This window comes from Tyto alba, unplaced genomic scaffold (genome assembly GCF_018691265.1).
Source record: "Tyto alba isolate M040663 unplaced genomic scaffold, T.alba_DEE_v4.0 Super-Scaffold_1000006, whole genome shotgun sequence".
Lineage (NCBI taxonomy): Eukaryota > Metazoa > Chordata > Aves > Strigiformes > Tytonidae > Tyto > Tyto alba.
In genome coordinates, this window is record NW_024881272.1 from 15,892,561 (window position 1) to 15,914,748 (window position 22,188).

Genomic DNA, 22,188 nt, shown 5'->3' on the forward strand with positions numbered 1-22,188 from the left:
GGACTTTCCTACATTGCCTCTCACCCTCGATCCTCCCAGACTTTAGTCTTTCTCCTCTCCAGCATGCTGCCAGCACCAGACGCTGCTTGCCTCCTGCTCCTAACTCAGTTCCCTTGATTTTAAATAATTTCTCCCTTTCTCCTCAGATACTATCTGTAATGATTGATGGTCAGTAGCTGCTCTTCTCCTACAGCAGCTGGCAGCAGGCAGGGAGAGACAGGGCTGATGTGGAGCACCCAACCTGCAATTTCTCCTGAAACCCAACACCAGGAACAGTTAAAACCAGACCTTGATGACAAGCAGCTGAGGGATGTCTGTTGGTAGATCTCTGTGCTTAAAAGCAAAAGCCCACAGTGTGAGTTTGGCAAACTCCTTCTGGCACAAAAGAGAAGTTCTGAGGTTTTTCCCCTTCACCAGGGTGCACAGCTGGTTTGGGGACGGGGATGAATCAGGAGTACACTAGCAAAGTATGATAGCAAAAGTTAGAGTTTGTCACAAAAGGGAATTAAAATGAGAAAAGGAGTTATGCTTAAAGGCAGCCCTAACGGGACCAAACTTCTGTTTCTTATAAGAGGAATGAAAGGTTATTGCTCCTACATGACAAGAATAACATTTTAACATTCCCCTTTTCAATAATAGCAGCTAAATTCTCAGAGGATTCAATGTTTACGCTCACAAAAATCAATTTTTCCCTTTTAGTAAAAAATTATATACAGTAAATTGCCGCTACAACACAATCTACATTGTTTAACATACCCTGCTTTGATTTACTGTTCCATTCATAATCTGCTGATGATTAAGCTTCTCAAAAACAATCCACTAGCCTTTCTAAGTGATATCAAGTTGTTTGTTTTTAATCTGCTGAAAATCATCCTGTAGACAGATGCATTATTGAAGAATTACATTTTAATTTATTTTCATGCAGTGCCTGTGATGGGCCATTCGGATTAACAGAGTACAATAATGCTTCTTTATGCCTGTATCTATTCAAATCAGAAATTACCTGCATACACTGTCTCTGATGGTGGTCAAAAATTGTACAAAGAACTGAGAATAGTGCTTCTTAATATCACACAGCCCTGCTGCTCATCAATGAATCTTTTTCTGTTCTAATGCTTTTGTCATGTATATGAAAGTCATTATGTAGTTTAGAAAACAGGAGATGAAGTGAAAGAGGAAGATCAGGGACCTGGGATGCATTAATATTCTACCAGCGTCAAAGATATTTCCCTCGAGGGGCTCCTACAGGCCACACTGTTATTACAGTGCCTATCCATTATCTTGTGCTGTACTTGGTATTAAGACAATAATGGAGAGAATAGGATTATGTGCAGATGATAGGAAATGCGAAGGCAATTCAGCAAGATAGGAAATGAATGGAGACATGATTCTTTCATCGAAGCTGGGGATGGTTTAGCATAGGGTAAGGGAGAAGATAAATGAAGCAAAATGAAATCTTTACAGGTTAGCTGGGGTAAAATGAGTGTTTACATAGAATCTGATGAGTTTAACCTTCTTGATACAGAATATCACAGCATCTTTCTTCAATGCATGAGTGTATATCCCTTCAGAGGTCTGGTTTGATCTGAAAACTTACTTGACACACATGGGGAAATGACCAGTGTTAATTTGATAGATGTGGCTTTATGTAGCGGATAACCCTTTAATTCACTCTAAGGAAGAGAAAATTCTGAACTCCACTCCAGATTTCTGCATTTCAACAACAGGCTAGAAAAATAGCGTCCTGCCCGCTAAACAGATAGAGAGAAAATAAATGCAAAAAAAAAAAAAGCAGGAAAGAGGGATCAAGCATAACTAAGTGAAACGTCAATCCCACACTGAAATGCTCACATTCTGCTTTACTATTGCACACCTTTTAGTTTCCCAAGCAAGAGCTTGTGGCTGATAGCAAATAACAAAGGCTAATCATTTTAGGAGGCCAGCAATGCATTATGATAGTGATAAACAAAGACAGGACCAGATTGTGTCATTTACAGACATTTCTCTGGCTTATGTCTGTCATATTTTTTTAATTAGGATAAATCACACACATGTATTTGCGATAACAGCACAATGCCAAAAGAGATCATTCTTTCTCCCTAAAGTACAACTATAATTTTATTCTTTTTAAGCAGTGCTTGAAGGCTTTCCTTTGGTTGGGTTAAAACCCAGTAAAGTAGATCAGCAGCATGATGCATCTGAACGAAAGCAGGCATCAGAGAAGCATGAGGCAGCTCTGTACAAACCTTACAGCACACACACTTCCCTTGTACTGGATGGTGGCAATGGCAAGATTGCAGCGCAGCAATTAACGCACACTTCACAGAACTGAAATGGCATTCCGCAAGCTCCCAGTCAAACCGAGGATCCTCACTAACGTGCTGCCAAGCGATGAAACATGCCTCTACAGAGCTCCCAGCACAGGAAACCCATGCCGCTCTTGCCACTGCCCGCATCCTCACTGGCCAGGCCCGGCATCTCGCACTGCCGGCCGCCCAGCACAGCTCCCTGCTGCTCCCTGCTGCTGTCTCCCACTCACCGCCTCCACCTCGCCACTCTTTCCTACTCCTCCCTTTGTCTCGGGCCCCACTGTTTGTCCATCCCGCCTTAAATATTGGCTTGTCTTGGCCAGTGCTGCCGACTAAGCCACGTGGTGTATTGATCCCAGCTGCTACTTCTGCTCTATACCTGATCTCCCTACCAGCGACCGCTAGTCTGTCAGTCACCAGCTTTTACACCCAGGCTGATCACGCAGCAAGGCTTTCCTTGGCTCCTCACAAACACTCCCACCCTTCTGGGGACTCTGTCAAAATGCGGTCTTTCTTCATCTGAGATGTTTCCTGTATTCAAAGTTTGCGGGCCATACCCCAAACAGATGAAAATTACATCCAAGAAGTGCATGGCTGCATGTGGCGCCGCCTGGGCAATGGCAGAACTCCTAGCTTTACAGAAGATGCTCTCTGAGCCTTTAGTGACATCCTGCACTACTTCGTAGCACATCCTGCAAGGGGGCAATGCCATCCGTACAGTGATGATTGAACCAGGTGCTTGTGACAGCCTCTGCACAAGCAGCAACAGGGCACAGGGGGAAGAGCAAAGTGTATCTCAGAGCAGAAACAGCAGCTCCAGCAGCCCAGGAGAACTGGAGCACACCTGATGCAAGGCCCTGCTCCCCAATCCAGCTGGGCTAGGGAAGGGGCCTGGCTGTGCCCCCCTGCCCCTGTCAGCTGCACCCAGACCTGGCACTAAACCTGCTCGACCCTCCTGGCCCCAGCAGTGCAGAAAGCCAGGCAGGGAGCTGGTGTGCAGACTTCAGGAGGAGGAAGGCTGAAAAGTCTCAAGTTTCAATGCTGACACACAGGGTAGCCCAGATGCATCCCACAAACACCAAATAGCTCAGGGCCCCATAGCAAGGGGTTGAGACCGCAACACTGCCTAGCTCTGAGCTAGGGGGTCATCTTGTACCAATGACACCTTCCTTTACATTTTTTTCTCTTTCCCAGTAATCAATAGGTGTGAAATTCATTCCCTCCATACCCATATTTCACCCCACAGTTCAGAAGGGCCATCATGAGCAAAAGCACACAATGCCAGCTGAATACAGAGCATCCTCACTGCATCTGGGAGCAAGGACAAGGTTTCCTCGGTGCCCTAAATCAGCTTTTCTCATCAGCTTCAGGTGACGAGAAGCATTTCTGCAAGAAGTGCAAATCAGCAAACATAGGGAATTAGGAACATACTCATGCATTTCATTTTAAGAGACATAAACATGGGGAGATGCTAAATAGCAACAGCAGAGCCAGGTATCAGGATTGCCCCTTTAACAGGGAGGTGGCGACTGCACTGCACTACTGGGGGCTCTCTGCTTGCCCCCTTGCATCAGGCAGCACCACATACTCCAAAGATATTGCTAGAAAACCCACAAAGATGACTATCCACTGAAGAGTAACAGTCCAAACTATGTTGTGTGGCTGTCTGGTGACTTGGAGTGCTTATAACTATGTTTTAATGCTTCTTAATGTAATGAACACTTATTTATATAAATTTCTAATTATGTTTTGAATTAACTAACTATGAGTCTAGACTGTCCCATAACAATACATGGGGGCAATGAGTGGTAATGATGCATTATATTCTTTTATCTTGTTGCCTTTTAATCTTATGTAATGTTACTAGCTTTTTTACTACCATAAAGAGTTAACAAGAACAGCCAATTTAATTAATCTGCTCTACTTACTTTGTACACTGCTGTTTCTTTCTCAGCTGAGTGCAGGCTGACTACTCATTTGCACTAGAAATTACAAGTGAGTGAAGCAAGAACCTCTATGACTCATAAACTTTCCCAATCTCTTACATCAGTATCTCTTGTCAAAAGTTAAAGGCCACCAGCTGATGAAGACACTTTCAAAAAATATGGATGGATTAAGCGCTTTCCAAACCATCAGTTTCAGTATTATAAGGTCTGACTGCTTTGAATGACCCAGAAGCTTGCCCTAGCATGGGATCAGACCCACTGTTTTGGTTTGCTGCATCATATTTTATTGTCTGGTTTAAGAAACAGGTTCAGGATTTTTCATCTGGCAAGGCTGACTAGCTACAAATAGCCAATGCAACTTATTTCAGGGGAAAACCCCCACCAGTATTTCCACCCAAAGGCTGAGAGCTGTGCAAACAATACCACAGCCAACCTCTCATGAGCAAATCGTGCTCACAAACCTAGGAATGGCAGGTCACCCATGTCCTGCAATACACTCAAATGCAAAAACATATATAAAGGCAAAGCCACACTTCTCATAAATGGTGACCTCGGGGACAACCATGGGCTTGGCTGTGCCCTGATCCTCTCTGCCCCAGTCTGCCTGCAGGTGACATGCTGGGGTAAGGGATGGTCACCAGCACTGCACAAACTGTCCCTCTCCCCCCATACGCCTCTGGCCTCTCTGGGGCATCACTGGCACCACCACAATGGAACTCCAGCTGTTGTTCAGGTTCCTGCCTCTGAACAGGGCCCCTATGCCCCTCATAAAATATGGCCCTCCCACTAAAATATGGCCAGAACTCTCAGGTCCTTCTCTACTGGGACTTCTGGTTGTGCAGGCAGGACAGGGTCATTCGGACCAGCATCAGACTGGAAAATCTTGGGAATACTTCTGCTTCCATTCTCAAGACCAATGCATATTCAAATTGGGTGGAATGGGGTCAGAGAAGTAGTTTAAAGATTAAATCTATATTTCAGTGTCTACAGTTTGATCCTACAAGGAATCTCCAAGCTTGTTTTCTAGCTTGCAGGAGATTGTTTTCATGCTTGCTGCCCCCAAGGAACAAATATGCAAGCTAGAGAGCTAAGGTTTATGGGGAGAAGTTATATCTTTTATTAGACCAACTATTAGAGTTAGGGGGGAAAAATACACAAGCAAATAAGCCATTCTTTAGGTCTGAAACAGAGGATTTCAAGCTGCAGTAAAAGCATATTGGGAAGATATGCTCTGGGATTAAGTTATTATATTATCAATTAGATGATATGAGAGAAAAGGACAACTAGCACCTCTGGAGTAGCAAGGAGCCCCAGCATGGGGAGCCATGCAAGGGTCGCTCACTCCCAGCAGTGAGAGAAAGAGAGATAGATTGCTGGACATGAGTGAAAAGTTAGCAGGAGGGGAATAAAAATTACAAAAATGTCATAAAGCAACCCCTCTCTGGTTCTTATTGTGTGCCTATTACAAAAATATCAAAATAAGAGAAAACCGTACTTTTTCTTTTCTTTTTTGACTCTAGCATTCATGGACTGAATCAGTGAAAAAAATATTTACTTATGATCTGCAGATTAGCTTTTTTATCTTTTCTGCTTTGCCTAATACATTCAAAATCATCATGGACACCATCATAAAGAAGTCCAAAATATCTTTTAGTCTTTAATCCTGTTTATGGAAAATGAATGTCCCATTTTATTCTCCTCCATTACAAAGCAGAAATACACCAAATACACTCCTTGCCATTTCTAAACAGAAAGAACCCAGAACATCTTTGTGAATGTGAAATTATTGCTGAAATATTTGCTAAAATAGAAACTACTACATATCTCAGCAGACTGCCTCTATCCTGGATACCGGCTTTCTGCATCTTGACCTCTGGACGAAGAATAAAAATGTTTGGAAACACACAGAGCAGGCAAGAAAATTATTGTCTTGGATTACAGAAACTTTACCAAGTCTAACCTAAGGTAAGGATTAAACCTTGTTTTGTTTGATCCAGTGGACATTAAATGCCACTTTTCTGCTGACCCCAGCAACTTCCAGCTCAGACCCGTCACCTCGTTAAGACAATTCCACCATTTCTGTGTGTCTATGTGTCCAGCTGCTATGGGCAGAGCTGTCCATAACAAATGGCCTCAACCTGTACCCAACTCCCTTAGTTATAAGGTATATTCAAAGAAAATTAAAGACTGCATTTATTAAAACAGCTAACAAGGACTACAAAGAAAGTATAACATCAAGACGGAGCACGCTTTACCAGAAATATTTTGCCTCTGCTAACAGGCATCTGGTTCACAGAGAGCTAACTATTATTCTGATACACCTGAACTGACACTCCCCCTTGTTTTAATTTCTGCTCTAATTGTAAGGAGTTATTGGGTGCAATGTGCCCCATCCAGCTGCACCCTGAGACCCTCTTTCAGTGAGAGCCATCTCCTTTCACAGCAAGCACTGAGGATGCTGGTGGCTCTCTGACCTGCCCAGGCCCTGGGTTGGAGACAGTCGGGGCACTAGTACCTCTGTTCTCCACTCTCTTAATTGCTTAAGGCCAAATCACCTCTGCCCATCAAAATGCTTTAAAGGGAATGTTATTGAAGATCTAAAATGAGGCTGTATTTTGGTTAACATCACTTACCCTCCTCCAAAAGACAACATTTTCCTTGGCAGGTGATAAGCACCACCTCCCACATCCTACTGTAGATGCTGCTAATTAAACCACAGTGAAATTCAGATAATTAGCAACCTTTTCTAACACAGCAGGTTACTTATTCTAAACCTTTTTCTGGATGAAATGGTATTTGAGACATTTTTTTTAAATCTACTGTTTTCCATGCTCTCAAAATTATTTTCTATTCTAATAGGAAAAAAACGAACAACAAAACAGAACAAATCATATAGGATCCTGAAAGCAAGACAAGCATTCATCATCAGTATTTGTTAGCGTTTGCATTGTTTGACCATGTGAATACTGCAGAGTATTTTTAATCTCTCTAGCAAAGGCAGTCCCTCAGATTATAATGACATAGCATTTTTATTCCATTTTAAAAACAAAAGTAGATTTGTAAAACCAATTCAATGCCTACATACCTTTGGTGGATGATCTTTTTAATTTTCAGCAATATATTACATTAGCAACATTTAGTATGCAGCGAATTATCTAATACTTAAGCACACACTCCTGATCTTTCTGTAAAAGGAGATTTGTTTAGATTTAGGATTAATATAGGGATGGCATATTTACTGGCATGGAGTTATGCTTATCCCATTGGAAATCCTGCACATTCACTAAATTCTTCCCTTGCTCTGGTGCCTAGAACTTCTGCTCACCCACACATGTAAGGGGACTGCCCCACCTGCCCTCTCACTCCAAAATATTTATGTTATTGTTCAAAAAAGTGGCCACAGAGAATACAAAAACCTTCATTCTGTTTTTCCCCTGACCTGCAGACACAACTGTCCACTCCATCCCCTTCCTGTCACTCTCTGCCGTGTTCAGCAGGGTTGCTGAAAAGGATGCAAGCAGGGCAGGGTTTCCAGAGCTGCTCTGCTGAGGGACCACAGCTGACCCTTACTCATTACACTGCAATTCATCTGGGAACTGGGGAGTACAGTTACAACTTTTGCCCTCTGCTGCCTACAGCCTTCAAGCACCCCTAATTACTATTAGTCAACTGTTCTCCCCCTTCTACACACCTCTAATCACACTTCTCCCTCATCAAGCTGGGAGCTCTGCAGGAGTTAACCCTGAAAAATTTTACAGTAAAGGCAGCTTTTATTATAGTGGCGATTACAGAAAGAGAAAAAGCAATTTAGTCTTTTATGTGGCTCACAGTTTCATTAATGCCATACACTTTTAGCCACCTTGAGTTGTTATGCATTAACTCCAAAAGGCATGGTACACAAACACTGCTAAGATAAAAAATAACATAAGACAGGGCGAACTTGAACTCTTCAAATACAGTCTTAAGGCCTCAAATGTCAATAATGTTTTTACATAACACCTTTATTAGTGCCCTCATCTTTAGGCCAAAGTCACTATGAAGTAAACTGCTCAAACCAGAAAGAAAGGTTTAAACAATCTGCAAAGAATTCCTCACTCCTCCTGTGGTGCACCAGGGAACACTGCTCCTAGCACTTGCTGCACCTCCTGTCGTGTGATGACAAGAGGAACTTAAATAAGAGGCAACATGCTGCAGCAGTAGCACTTACACAGCAGCGTAAATCTCTCAATGCTACCTACACAGCCTGTGCTTCCCATCTGCTGGGAACAGTGACCAGGAAAACAGCAGCCATCTCAGCATTTCTCATGCACCTACTATGTTTCTGAATATTGGCCACCTCCTTCCCAGCTTCTTAGCAAGGGACTTCTTTAGCCACAGAGCAGAAAAGCCCACTGTACTCAGCCTTTCTGGAGCATCCCACACTAGCAGCCCATGGAGACTCACCACCTAACATTATCTAAGCATAACACTGCTTTCTTTTGCTGAACAACGACGCCTGTTATGGAAGGCCAAGAAGTGGCTGTGGGGCTTCCTGACCACAGCAGCTTCACGAAGTTATCAATGGTGGTCTGAGACAGCTGGTACTCACCACCCAGGAGACAAGCATCACACTGATGACATCTTTCATTCTGTTTGCCTTGGTGTCCAGTCGAATCAGCTGAGAAACAACAAAGACTCTCATTGCCATGGGACATCCCTGGTGGTCGGTGGTTCTCTAATCTGTTCAAAACAGATAGACTTCCATAATCTTGGTTTCTGCTGACATTGTGCAGCATTGCATGCCTCCAGCACTATCTTGTCCTGTTGGACATTACCATTCTTCTGGCATTAAAAATGTCATTCCCTTAAAGAACACTGTTCCTTCCTTCCCATCAGGTATGGATTGAAGATCTCCACACAAGTTGAGAGAGGTTTCTGGCATTCTGTTGATATTATAACCATGTTAGACAAAGTTCCTCTGAAGTGATTAGTATCATTTTATCTTTGGCCTGCAAAAAAACCACAGAGGATAGACTGAACTAAGAGTAATCACAGGATTCATTTTTCTTGAGGCTCATCCCCAAAATTCCAGAATTTGGAATTGTGTGTGAAGAGTCGCTGGTGTTGCAGTGCCCAGCATGTGAACAAATGCCAAGCACTTATACTGAGGCTTTCCAAGTATTTCTGGGCAGTGCAGTCACAAATAAAGAATTAATTTTATTACCCTGTGGGATCAGGATGTATGCGAACAACTTGCAAAGCAGTTCTCACTTATCACTTAACATGGTTACATAAACCCCATGTCATATTAAGGGCATGGCTACATGACTATGCTTCAAATAAAACTTGTACCCTATATCTATGTCTATAGGGTTTTCTACAAAAGATCATTCATGAAAGTTAAGTTAAATTGACTCAACTCATGACGATAATGCATGTGAGGTAAAATGCATTAAACTCCTGTGTGGACATTCTCACTGAGAGGTAAAGTGGCCTGACTTTACTGTAAAAGAGGATTATGGTACCATGAACTAAGGCCATTTTCCTTTTGAATGACATCATCTGCAGAGGACCTTAAAGCACTGTAGTTTTGGTTCACTTACTTCACACGTTTTCTTCATTTGTCTGAATTTTACTACAACTGAAACAAGCCTTGGTTAAACCAAAATCTCCCATACTGTGTTTCTGGCTGGTATTAAACAATATTACCAGTTTACGGGGTTTACAAATGTCCTCTAAAAAAACAGCTAAAGCTGTTTTACAAATAGCAGAACCAGAGCCATCTCTTTGTACTGCAGAGGAAAACAGCAGCAGCAGGCATAGAGCCTGGGACATCCAACAGGATCGCCTACATCAGTGCTCATACTAAGCTGTTGTTAATCTTTAAAAGCAAGCAAACAAAAAAACTTTAATTCAGTGTTACATTCCACCTGAAAACACATCCTTAGACATAAAAAGACAGACAAACAAGGCAGTCTTGTGGGACAAGGTTGTGATGGAAAGTAACTTTATCCTCTAGAAGCCTGAGCTGGGAAGGCACAGCCCTGGGGTACCCCTTGTCACTGAACAAAGGATATGTTTTTAGAGTTTAAATAAGATGCAGTCAGAAATTTACCCACCCCAGGCTCATAGATGAAATTCTAACTAATGAACAAGGAAGAGCAAATATTTTCTGAGTCTGATACTGACTGAGGTGTTAGTTTATCTGAATGATAAATTTTACACTTAAGTAAAAAGAAATTGATACAATTCACATGCCTGAGTATTGGCAGGTAATTGACATGTGGCAAACAGAAATGCATAGAAAATAAAGCAAAAACATATTAATCAAATATTCCTCTCAAACGCTAAATATCAGTTTGGCTTCAAATGTGTCAAGGAACAGAGAGTGCTAACTACAATACCAAACAAACAACTATTTTTTATAATATTGCCTTTATCCAGTTTTCTCCACTGCAGAGGCATATATCTGTAATACAGATTTTGCACTAATCTATCTATTGCTGTTCTTATAGATCTGAGCTACTAACATTGACAGTAGGAAAGTTTAAGAGAAATCTCACAGACAGATGTTGAGCTTCTGTACTTCATTTTTTATTATTTCTTTGCTGTTCCTCGACCTTGCCAAAAAGAACGAGAAAGGCTCTGCCTACCCAAACAGGGCGGTATCTGCCAGGCCCACTGCTGGCCTCACGCCTACAATCCAGATGTCAGCTACAGCAGCAGCTCCAAGCACCAGTGCAGAGGCAGCTGCTCTGCTGCCAGCAGTCCTGCGGGAGAGCTCTAAAAACTGCTGTTGCTTTGACTCCAAGCAGGTTACAATTGCTTCTTTTGTGCATCTCCAAATAGGCAGTGTCAAGACTAGGTTCATGTAGACTAGACTTTTGCACCACTTCACGGATGAAAACTTGGGATGGTTTATCTGATCTCTGTGATAGTACCATGATCTCCATCAGGTTAAATGAGAACCAAATCTTAGAAGAGTCTGGCATGAATTCAGCAAAAACAAATAGACTGGAAGCAAAATACACTGTATTGTTCATGGACTAGGGAATACAATACCCTCACATGTGCTAGTAGAATGTTTTAAAATTTCTCAATCATACCCCATAAAAAAAAAAAAAAAAAAAAAACAAAAAACAAACAGAAGATTCAGATAATTTTTCTTACAGGTGTCTCCTTCATCAATGCACAAGCCACCCCAGAAAGAGCACCCCTACAATTCCCTTAAATATAAGACCTTTCATACTAGCTTATAACACAGATTTTTACTTGTTTTTTACATCCAACATGCTGAAATTGCATCTTGCACTGCATTGTGTTAAATCATTATTTTATTATTTATAACTTACAGATTTATTTAATCCCTAGCTGAAAAATTTCATGTGTAATGAGTTTGTCGATCAAACTCCATTGGCCTGAATTTCCCAGCTCTGTCCCCCTGTGCCTCTGACCTGACTTGAACCTCCTCCCATGCCCACAGAGCCCCTCTGTGTCCCACCCCCCTGCAGCCAGTTATCCCAAGGGACAGTGCAAGACCTCTGCCAGCAAGGGGATGGCTCCTTCTCCAGGCTGGCCCTGCTGCTGGGGACACTGTAAGCCACAGGGGCTCTCATCCCCTTTACCCATCTCTCTCACTGTTTGCTGGCATGTCCCTTGAAACAGGACCAAGATGAGATGTTCAGCCTGAATCACCAAATGTACACGTGCCAGGTACTTCCGTCTGGCACAGCTTGAATATTCTGCATCACAGAGAAACATTACTTGAGGGCATGTGTGGCTGCAAGGGACCAGTCATTCAATACATATTTCTCCTGCAAAACTTTCTTCAGCATCTGCACTGCTCTATGATTATCTGAATGCCATTCAATCTATGTCTAACTTGAGTTGTCTAAGTATATTTGCATGTATATTGTAAGCATTATACTAAATGAGATGGGACTGCCTGTGTAATCATGCCATGACTTTCCCTTAGGGAAACCTGGTAAAATTATGTTCCATTACATTTGTAAAATACTACCCATTAAAAGCAGGAATAAAACTTTTATGTTCGTGTGAAACAAAGCAAAAAAATTCTCCACCCTTTAACTTGTATCAATTTTGATATGAAAGAAGCATTTTCCAGTCAAGGAGGGATTCTGAATTTGACTTCAGTATTATGCTCTTTTAGTTTTGATGGTTTGGACAGTTAAGCCTCTTTCCAGAACTCTCTTTTTTTCTTAATTTAAATTTAATATTATGAAACAACATAGAACAAAACCAGCTCATCTGCCTTGAGGAGGATAGACAGCAGCTTTGGAAAAACCTTTCTTGGTGAATTTTTCTTATTTATTATTGTCCATGCCATGAGAAAGAAAAACTGTTTCTACTGTACTATTCAGTGTCCTTTACTCTTGCTGCTGGTCAATTCATTGTTTTAATTCCTTGATGCTCTGGCAAACTTTCAAGTATGTCATGGGAGAATTTTAAAAATGAAGCATTCATTTAGAAGTCACACAGTGGTGATATATATACAGAGCTTCAATTTAAACCATTATTGCATACTATCCTTTTCCTTTTGTAATAATCCATTAAATGCTTTCAAGTATGGAGAAGGAATAGCAACCTGTAGATCTGAATGGAGCCCAGATGACCTATAAAATACATCCTGCCTCACTGCCTGACTAGTTCCAGCTCTCATCTCTAATGGTTGCTATTGTTATTCTACCATCCAGACAACCACACACATCAATTATACATTCTTCTGGGTCACAAATCCATTTTCTTATGTGACATTTTTGTCTTAATGCATGATGCTTTTTCTTCAACCTGTGAACAAAGTTGAAGGTCTCAATATTAAAAAAATACTACTTTTTTCTTAAACTGTGTTGATAATTGGAAAACAGCTTCATGAAAATCAGAAGATACAGCTTTTTGAACTATTTAGAAGTGTGTGTTTAGACTGTATATTGTATCTTTATTACACCAAATGTATTAGGCAGTATTTGTGTTGTAGGTGAACATTATTTCTTTTGTTATATTGGTGCCTGGCAGCACATCTATAATTAAGTGTCCTTTGCCTTCTATATTTTATGACACTTAAAATTCAGTCATCTTAATTGGACTTTCTTTAGCGTATAAATGGCTGGCTCAAGAAGCAAAACTTTTTTTCTGTGAAACAAAAGCAAAACCTACACTATAGACTATCTCTGTGAGTTTTTTAGAGTCTTTGACTTATGTTTGCCTTTTTCTTAAATTAACATGATGACAAAAGCTTCATATAATTCTATTTGAAGTAAGTCTAAGACAGCTCTCCAAATCAAATTTTTTGCAGATACTATTCTCAGAAACAAAGCACTCATTATTACACTTCCAAGGGGGGTAGTCATTTCACTTTCCTGGTTGACAAAATAAGTTAAATAGTTTGGGGAAGGTAACACATCACTTCGAAGGGACTGTCACATATCATGTATATCCTTAAAATATTTCTAGGGTTGAAAAGTTAAAGTACAGTTTTTAAAACTCAAGAGAATGAGAAAATTCAGGGTAACACTCCTGAAGCCTCCCCAGCATGACATGACACCTAGGCCTCAGCTTTGCCCAGCCACAGGAGTTTATGGTGCCCCAGCACCAGCCAGCATCATCATCAGGGCCTCACCAGTACTCCTGGGGGCTGGAGGAACATACCAAACTCAGGCTCACTCGCTGGGGCACAGACAACCTATCTCAAGGAGATTGCCTCCTGCTGCAGGATGCTTACACCAGAGATGCCATCTGAACAGCCCAACACCAGGTTCAAGACCAAGTCAATGGAACAAAGTCCTGCAACAAAACTGTTGTATTTTCATTTGAAAATACACACAGCCTTCCCAGCACAGAGGCAGTTTTGGTGTCTACAAGATTAGGCTCCTCTCCTACAGTCATGTATGGCACTGCAACAAAATCATGGTAGATTTAAGTGATGCAAACTGACCGACTGAAAATGGATATTTGAGATGGTCAGTGGATTTGCAGCTGGCTAAGTAACTCCATAAACAAAAGCACTGGGAAAACATCAATTCACTGGCAGGCACATGCACCTGCCAGACTAGAAGAAATCCACAGATAACTGCAGAGAACCAAAAACTGCTTTGTGTCTGTCTGTGTACACAGATGAACGTTCACATTCACACAAATACACATTCAAATACACACACACATACCAGTGGACACAAACCTGAACAGAGACCTGCTGGCTTTCCTCCTACTGTTCCCTCCATCCACAGGCAGCTTTCTCAGGATGGTGTTGCAGTCAGAAGCTTGTGCACACTCATCAGGACATGCTCTGCTCTGTCCCATTCTGGTCCAGGTGCATCCTCCTCCTATGCCCAGTGCCTGCTGACATCTTCATCAGGCAGGTCCAGCTGAATTTCCATGCACAAAGCAGCTCTTCTCTCTGGAGACCTATGACCAGAGGTGTGGCATCATCAGGTAAATGCTTTAAAAAAATATTTTCATGTTCTCTTCTTTCCTTTCTGAGGAAAAATAAACAAACAAACAAACAAAAAAAAAAAACCAAAAAAACAAAAAACAAAAACAAACAAAAAACCCCCACAACATTTCTGAAGTTGGCTTGCATGGAATATATTATCTTGACTCACTTGTCTTCTCATCCTGGTTCCTCCTTCCCCTTGTAGAACCTACTGAAGTAGTCACATCTCTCTAAGGATATCAATGTACAGTTTGGAAAGGGTTTTACACCATGTTCAAACATGTCCAGTTTTCAGGACAAGCCATTGCTCAGCATTAAACACCTGCATTTTCATGCTGCAAACTTCAAATGAGGGTCTTCACATGCTGGGGAAGAGGATGGTAGTGGAGCCGATTTCAGACAATTTATCACCACGCCATGAGCACCATGTTAATCCCAGTCTCTCAACCCTTCCACCCAATCTGTGCCTTCACTCACCACTCATCAGGCACATATTAAAAGAAAACTGTGTTATTATCCATGTGAGGGCAGAGGTAGCCTTACAAGAGAGCTGAAGTTGGAGGGGCAGCCATAGCTTTGCACTCCTGCATTTCACCTGGTCACTAGGTTTCAGGCCTTTAAAGCAGTCAGTAGGAACCATTTAGATGAATCCTATTCAGATCTATAAAAACTGAGGGATAAATATTATTTTAATATTGAGGTTTCTGGTTGGCTGGTTGGTTTGTTTGTTTGTGGAGGCAAGGGGGTGTGTTAGGTTTAACTTTATTATAACTAAGCCTATATAAATGCAAATACTGTTGCTGTATATATAATTTCATAAAGCAAAACTATGTACAATCTTTAGCAGTGAAATTCAAGTGGCAACTGTGACAAGCAAAGAAAAATGAATGCAGTTAACTTCAGCCATCCCTGCTCATCTGAAAGCTTGTGTCAGTTCCTAAATAAGCTTTTCATTTTCCTATTCAGTCTGCTGATCTTTGTTGATTTACAGCATGAATGAGCATGGCACATTGCAACTTGTAGAGTGTATTTTTCCTAAATAATAAAACATTTATTGCAGACCCATCAAGCCTGCTAGTAGCTTTGAATTATTATTGCAATGAAGTGCTGTGTTAACAACTCATTTACATTGTTGCAGAAGACTCTGTGTGAACACTATATGTAATTTAATCCCATTCAGGAGAGAGGACTCCCCAAAATATATCTAGAGCTGATAAATTACAATTTGATGATATTTTCTAATCAAGCTTTTCCCAAGATGAGTCTGGCTTCGAGTCCATCCCACCCCTCACCTTCCACAGTGTGCTGATCACAGATGAACAAATCATTTTCACATGGTCTTCTCCTCCTCAGCAAGCCCCAGCCCCAGGTCTTTCCTCTGGTGAAACAAGAAGGGGTAAGTATATTTAGTGGAGAGCTGCAAAGATCTTACTGTTTCAGGAATTAAAGAATTCTGGGGGTAGAGAGTGAGGTCAGTATTTTGGTGTCTGTTTGAGGGGTCTGACCTACAGCTTCAGTGTTGGCCCAGGGTGGATAACAGCCACTCAGCTGATGAGGCACAGGAAGCCCAAGCTGCCCGCAGAACATCAGTGTTGGGCTCAGGGGTTTTGGCAGTTGCTGTGCTTGGAAGGAGCCCCTGACAGCAGGGTAGTGTCTAGTGTGGCTACTCACCCCTGCTGCATGGTCCCAGAGAGAAGAGGAATATCACAGGAAGAGGTTTCTGCTGAAGCACTCACATGTTTTGGGTGGTAAAATAATAGTAATAAATCATATTAACAAATGAGGAGAAAAAAGTCCCCTGGGAAACACATAATTCTCCAAGTATCAATCAGAAATTATCCTGTCCTTGCATACTTGCATATGTTCCTAAAATTGGTTGGATACTACCGCAAAGCCTGTATTAGAGAGCCATAAATAAAAACAGATCAGCAAAACTTTCCTTTTCATAAAGTGAGATTCACTACGTGGATTTTAAAATTATATATAATGCTTGAGGAGGAGGAGTGATCCAAAATACTGGTGGTTTAATGGTGAGGATAACTCCGACTTCTTATACAGAGAAGCCTGCCTGAAGCAGTAACTTGTTTTTTAATTGGGTAAAACAAACTTGTTCGGAAGCAAAAATCATCAGTTATAAATGCACTGTAAGACAATACCCAATTGATCTCTCTGTTTTCTCTCTCACAAAATATGGGTTCAGGTTTACAATCCAAGCCTATGTCACTAACATACAGAGGCAAGAGGTTTCCTCTCAGCCATGCTCTTCCATTATAGATCTGGCAACCCACACAGGCTTGGTGTCAACTTTAACATCACAGGTCCTCAGCTGCTTTGAATACTTAAGGATGAAGGTTATTAAGCACTCACCACTAGATTTGTGTCTCTTTAGTCAGAGGCTATAGTGAGCATAACTCTTCTTTCTAACAGCATCTCCTCAGCATGGACAATATACTGCAAAACCCACCTTTGCATGAGCATTCTGCATACTTTGCAGCCATTGCCCCAAGGCTGCAGTGAGGCCAGTGCCCATGCAGCAGAGGGAAGGAGAGGCTGTCCAGCACACAGGGGACATACCATGATTGCCTCTGAAGGTGGTGTTCTGGTGTCGGAGAGGGCACAAGACACACCACCCCCACAACGAGCAGTAGGGCTGCTGCCACGCTGCCCTGCTGCTCTTCCACAGCTAGCTGTGGACAAGTGCTGCTGGTGCAGCCACAGTGCCATGCCAAGACTACCACAATGCCCTCAAACCAGGCTTAGTCACCCCAAATATGATGTATATGGACCCCTGGGGACATACTGATGTACATAGGATACCCAAGTTATGACTATTTTTTGCACTGTGATATCCAGGTTTTGTTAGACATCCACAAGCCAAAGCACAAGCTATTGCTCCTGGGCTTGTGATTTATTTATATAAGACTAAGAAAATAATGTTTCAACAGTATTGTTTCTAGTTCTTAACATTTAGTTCTGCTATTCATGAGAAATGTGTCCTTTCCTGAACATCATTTAATTTAAACTGTGTCCAATGAGTCCAAATTCTTCCTGCATAATCTTCCATTTCTATCTAATAAGTTGCTAGAGGCAACATGTTGCTAACTTTTTAAGCTCTTTTAGGTACTGTCAGTTCTCCAAATTTTGACCAAGTCTTGCCTAACAAGTGCTTTGTACCATATCATTAGCCAACCAGTCCTTTGCTGAGATTATTCATTAATAATTTGATTTCCTCAAGTCTTTTTTTAAGACATTTCAAGGTAGGTGAACTTCTTAGCATGCTAAAGCATTACTGTAATTTTCTGAGACCGCTTATAGTAGAGGGCAGAATTTTACTTCCTATCTACTAGTTTCACTTGCAAAAACTTTGCTTTTCCACCTGAAGAGAAAATGATAGTTTCCTCTGTAGTGTTCCAGGATGAATACTTACTTTATTCACCTGAAAAAGCCTCCTACTTCAGCTCTGTTTCAGTCTGTTTCCAGAGGCTTACTCTAAACCAGCAACATGCATACTTTTATCTTAAACTAAACAAGCCAGAGCTTCTCTCCTACAAACAGTTGCCTCATTCAGTCCAGTGACAGGAGCTAGATGTTGCAGGCACACACACCGCTTCCAAGACACACTTACCTGTTCTCCTAACAAGCATCAGTGAGAGAGAACAAAGAGGCCATAGGAAAGCAGTAGCCATGTGATAAGAACTGCTATATCTGTCCCATTAGAGAAATACTCCTGCATGCAAAATCACATTGCTATTATTCAGCTAAAGTTGTATGGCTGAAAAATACAACCATAAGACCCCTATCCTCCCAGTAAATGACATTTAATGTGTTAATCTAACATGGTTTCAATGTCCCTTCCACATGAATACACTTATTCTGCTTTATTTCTAATAAATTACCCAGTTAGAAAAATTACTTGAACAGTAAAGCACAAATAAATGAGTATTATTGTTTGCTGGTTGACTAGATAAGGAGTTAAACATCTAGAGGTGAAGTGGAGGACAATTAATATACTAGCCTGCTCAATTATCATACAATGCCCACTTCTCAGGGAATTAGAGCTATTATGATCTACTCCTGTGAATAAATGAGAATTTCAGGTCTCAGAGGGTAATACAATAGTTTTGGAAGTAATCTTTTTATAAAATTGTGGCTTTATCAGTTATGTTTTAGAGTCAGTATAAACACTTGTGCATCATAGGATAAGAGCTTCAAGACAGGCTTGTAATTTTAATTTTTGTTCTCATATTGGTTTAGTTCACTCTTCCTATGATCTTATTCTAGAAACTAAAGGAAAAATTACTTTGCTTTTTCAGGTCTTCTCCTTTCATAAAATGTTAACAGAAAAGTAATATTCAAATAAAAATATAAATACAAATTATGCATAAATTGTTTTCCATTGCAACAGAACACCCACTGAAAGTAGTCCCGATGACACTCAATGGTGCTGAAACATTGAAGCTGTGTTTGAGTTACCCTCCAAAGACAAGGAAAAGTAAAAGGACATTTCTTTTTAAATTGCATGTGATCTGCTAAGGCATTTGTTTGTATTCAATTTTATATAAGACTATTATTTCTTGGACATTTTGACCCAAATTCTTTGAATCTTTATCAACAGAAGTGCTGATTTTCTCTACACCTGCCAAGTTTCAGAGTTTCATAGTCATCCTCCCAGCAGACAGAACAAACCTAAATATATGGGAGTTTTAAAGCAGCCTGACCACAAAAGAAAGCTTTAGGAGACCCAAATAGTGGACCATATGTGATATCAAATGGGCAAGCCATTAGCATCAGCTGTGAACATATTGTACCAACTGGGAACGAAAATAAAACATTCAACTACCAACTGTTATAATCTGTAAATAGTCAAACCAATTCCTCTGGGTTCCAAAAATATATGAATAGTGTAACTCACTGGAGCCCTATTGTGCTGTTCATAGGTAATCAGCAGATTTGCTCCTAGGGGGAAAAAAAAAAAAAAAACAAAAAAAAAAAAAAAAAAAAAAAAAACAAAAAAAAAAAAAAAAAAAACAAAAAAAAAAAAACCACACACCACAAACACAAAACCAAACAAAACTGGGTTTAGTGAGATCTGATATCAGAGACAGTCTTTGTATGTTAAAAGACTCCTGGGCTTTTTGAAACTATATCTAAAGATTGCACATTAAGGATAACAAAATAGAGAATTCTTTTGAAGCAACTTTTCTCTATAAAATGTGCAGCACCAAAAAAAAAAAAAAATCCCCATTGCAAATTATGTTGAGAAACTGGCAGAATACTAGAAAATTTATAGAGGGCACCAAACTGCTGAGAATTCATTGTACAGCTGGCAAGTGCACTCCTACCTACTAGTTGCTTCACATTTAATAATGCATGTTATGAACAGATGGATAGAATGTCAATAAGGTTCTCCGTATCATCAGTGGTAATGAAATACTGGACTTTGAATGCTTAATAGCACAGAAAACAAAAAGCCGCGGGGAAATTTGTCAATGTCATGCATGCAATACTTTAGCAGTGCTTTAACACTGTTAGTGTGAGGCCATATGTTTCTTCTAACAGGATCTACTGTAGCCGGGTGCCAAAAAAAGTTTGACACTTTTTTTTTTTTAACTCTTACAACATGTTAAGAGCAAATACCCTGCAAATCAGTCAAGCAGAGTAGTCAGCAGAAGTGTAATATGATTACTCTTTTTATTCCATTTCTCAATGAAAAGAAGCTAAGGCAAACTTGCTAGTAAACGTTGTTCTTTATACCTGTTTTAGAAATACAGTGGAAAGTAATCTCTTTAAAATTAAATACAGAAATAAAGGCATGGAATTGTCTGTATTAGGCAGTAAATTTCACTGTCAAGAGTTGTGGAAGATGTGAATCTGGAAAATATTGCAAGCATAAGTAAAGCAGAAAGTATATATAGCAATGTATAGAAATTAGACACACAAAAAGGAATAAAATAAAAAAATCTCTTACACAAATGTCAGCTAAAATATATAGGGAAAATGCTTTGGAATAAACAAAAGGGAGAGAATAGCAGAAAGCTGCCATTCTGAGACACGCAGACCTGGGAATAAGCACACGAGGCAGAGGCTTTCCCTGTGAAATGGATGGAGAAACAGCAGCCTGGTAGGTAGTAGCATCTACAAAGGCTACAAGGGCACCCAGAGTGGCATTCCCAACCTGCACACTTCTTGTGGAAACACTGTGCTTAAAACTTCAGAAGGTGGCAGATGGATGTGGCAGGTAAGCCTCTGTGAAACATGGAAATCTCAAGTTCAGCAATACAGCTGGAATCCTAAGCATCGCGTGTCAGCAGAAATCAATGAGCGTTTAACTATTGATTCTGGGAGAACAATTAGACAAGCATTGGGTGTCAGTCTGAAAAATCCTTGGGAAAGGCTCAAGCTCTTTGAGCAAGAAAACACTACTTTCTGCCTTGTGGTTCACTCACAAGTGCCCAAACTCCCTACCATGCCCTCCTTCCCCACAGTGTCTCTCCAAAAACCTTCCTGGGCTGCTTCACTGCTACCTAGAAGTGATGTGCTTAGGTACACACCATGTTTGCCAGCCAGGACACCAAATAGTGGATTTGTGCAATTTTGTGTACAGTTGTGACCTTCACCACCACTAGACTCAGCTGTGAAAATGTCCATTGTGCTCAACAGTAATTAGAGATGGTTGACAGACAGACAGAATTCCCTTAGAACATCAAGCTAGAAATGACAGTCAAATATCATGTAAGCCGTTTCAGTTTCCCTGCTCTGCAAGCTAGAATTAACAGTTGTCACTAATAGTAACAATCTTAGTTGCATTAAAAAGAACGCAAATTTTTCCCGTTGCCTACAGAAGGTGGTCTATATAGCACCAGCATCCATCAGCACGCAGCAGAAGACTGCTACTGCTTCTCTTCTGTGGCAGGGAAAGGTTGCACAGAGAAGCAGAACCTGTCTCTCAGTGACAGTAATGCACCGACTTGCCTGTGCTTGGAGCTGGCACGGGCTGGCCCCCCTTCTGCAACCCTGAGCTATACAAGCACGGGACTGGTCTATTCTAGTAAGTCCACCTGAGAACTTGTTAAATCTCTCTGTATTTGCTTTCATGGACATATTTTAGCTTCTCACAAACAAGGAGCTAAAATTCAACCTAGGACTTCCAAACCAGACCTCACACTAGTGTAAAGCATCACCCTCCTTCTCTTGCCTTCTGTTTCCCTGGAAATATCCTGAGCTCTGAGCACAGCAGTTGCACTTAAGAATGAAGCAAATGTTGTGTGAGCTGCAGAAGTACAAGGACTAAGAAGGATTCAGGCTTTCTGTGGAGCAGAGCACCCAGAGGTGGGAGATTAAGAACTAAGTAGCAGCCAGGTGTCTTCATTCACAACAGCCAGAAGACCTGTGCATTGAGAAGCAGAAAGAAAGCAGCAGGACCTTTCACAAATCACTGATGAAAATATTCTACTTATCAAATTTCTCTTAAGCTAGGATATCCTATGTTTGTTGAACCTTGAGA

General features: G+C 41.0%; 1 long non-coding RNA gene across 1 annotated transcript; it reads right to left on the reverse strand.

The window, feature by feature from the left end:
• Positions 1-8,849: 8,849 nt before the first annotated feature.
• On the reverse strand, positions 8,850-16,057 carry LOC116963565. Its single transcript, XR_004408279.1, has 3 exons — positions 15,977-16,057; positions 14,430-14,656; positions 8,850-9,243 (listed from the first exon to the last, which is right to left on the reverse strand). It is a non-coding gene; the product is annotated as an uncharacterized LOC116963565 (long non-coding RNA).
• Positions 16,058-22,188: the final 6,131 nt, after the last annotated feature.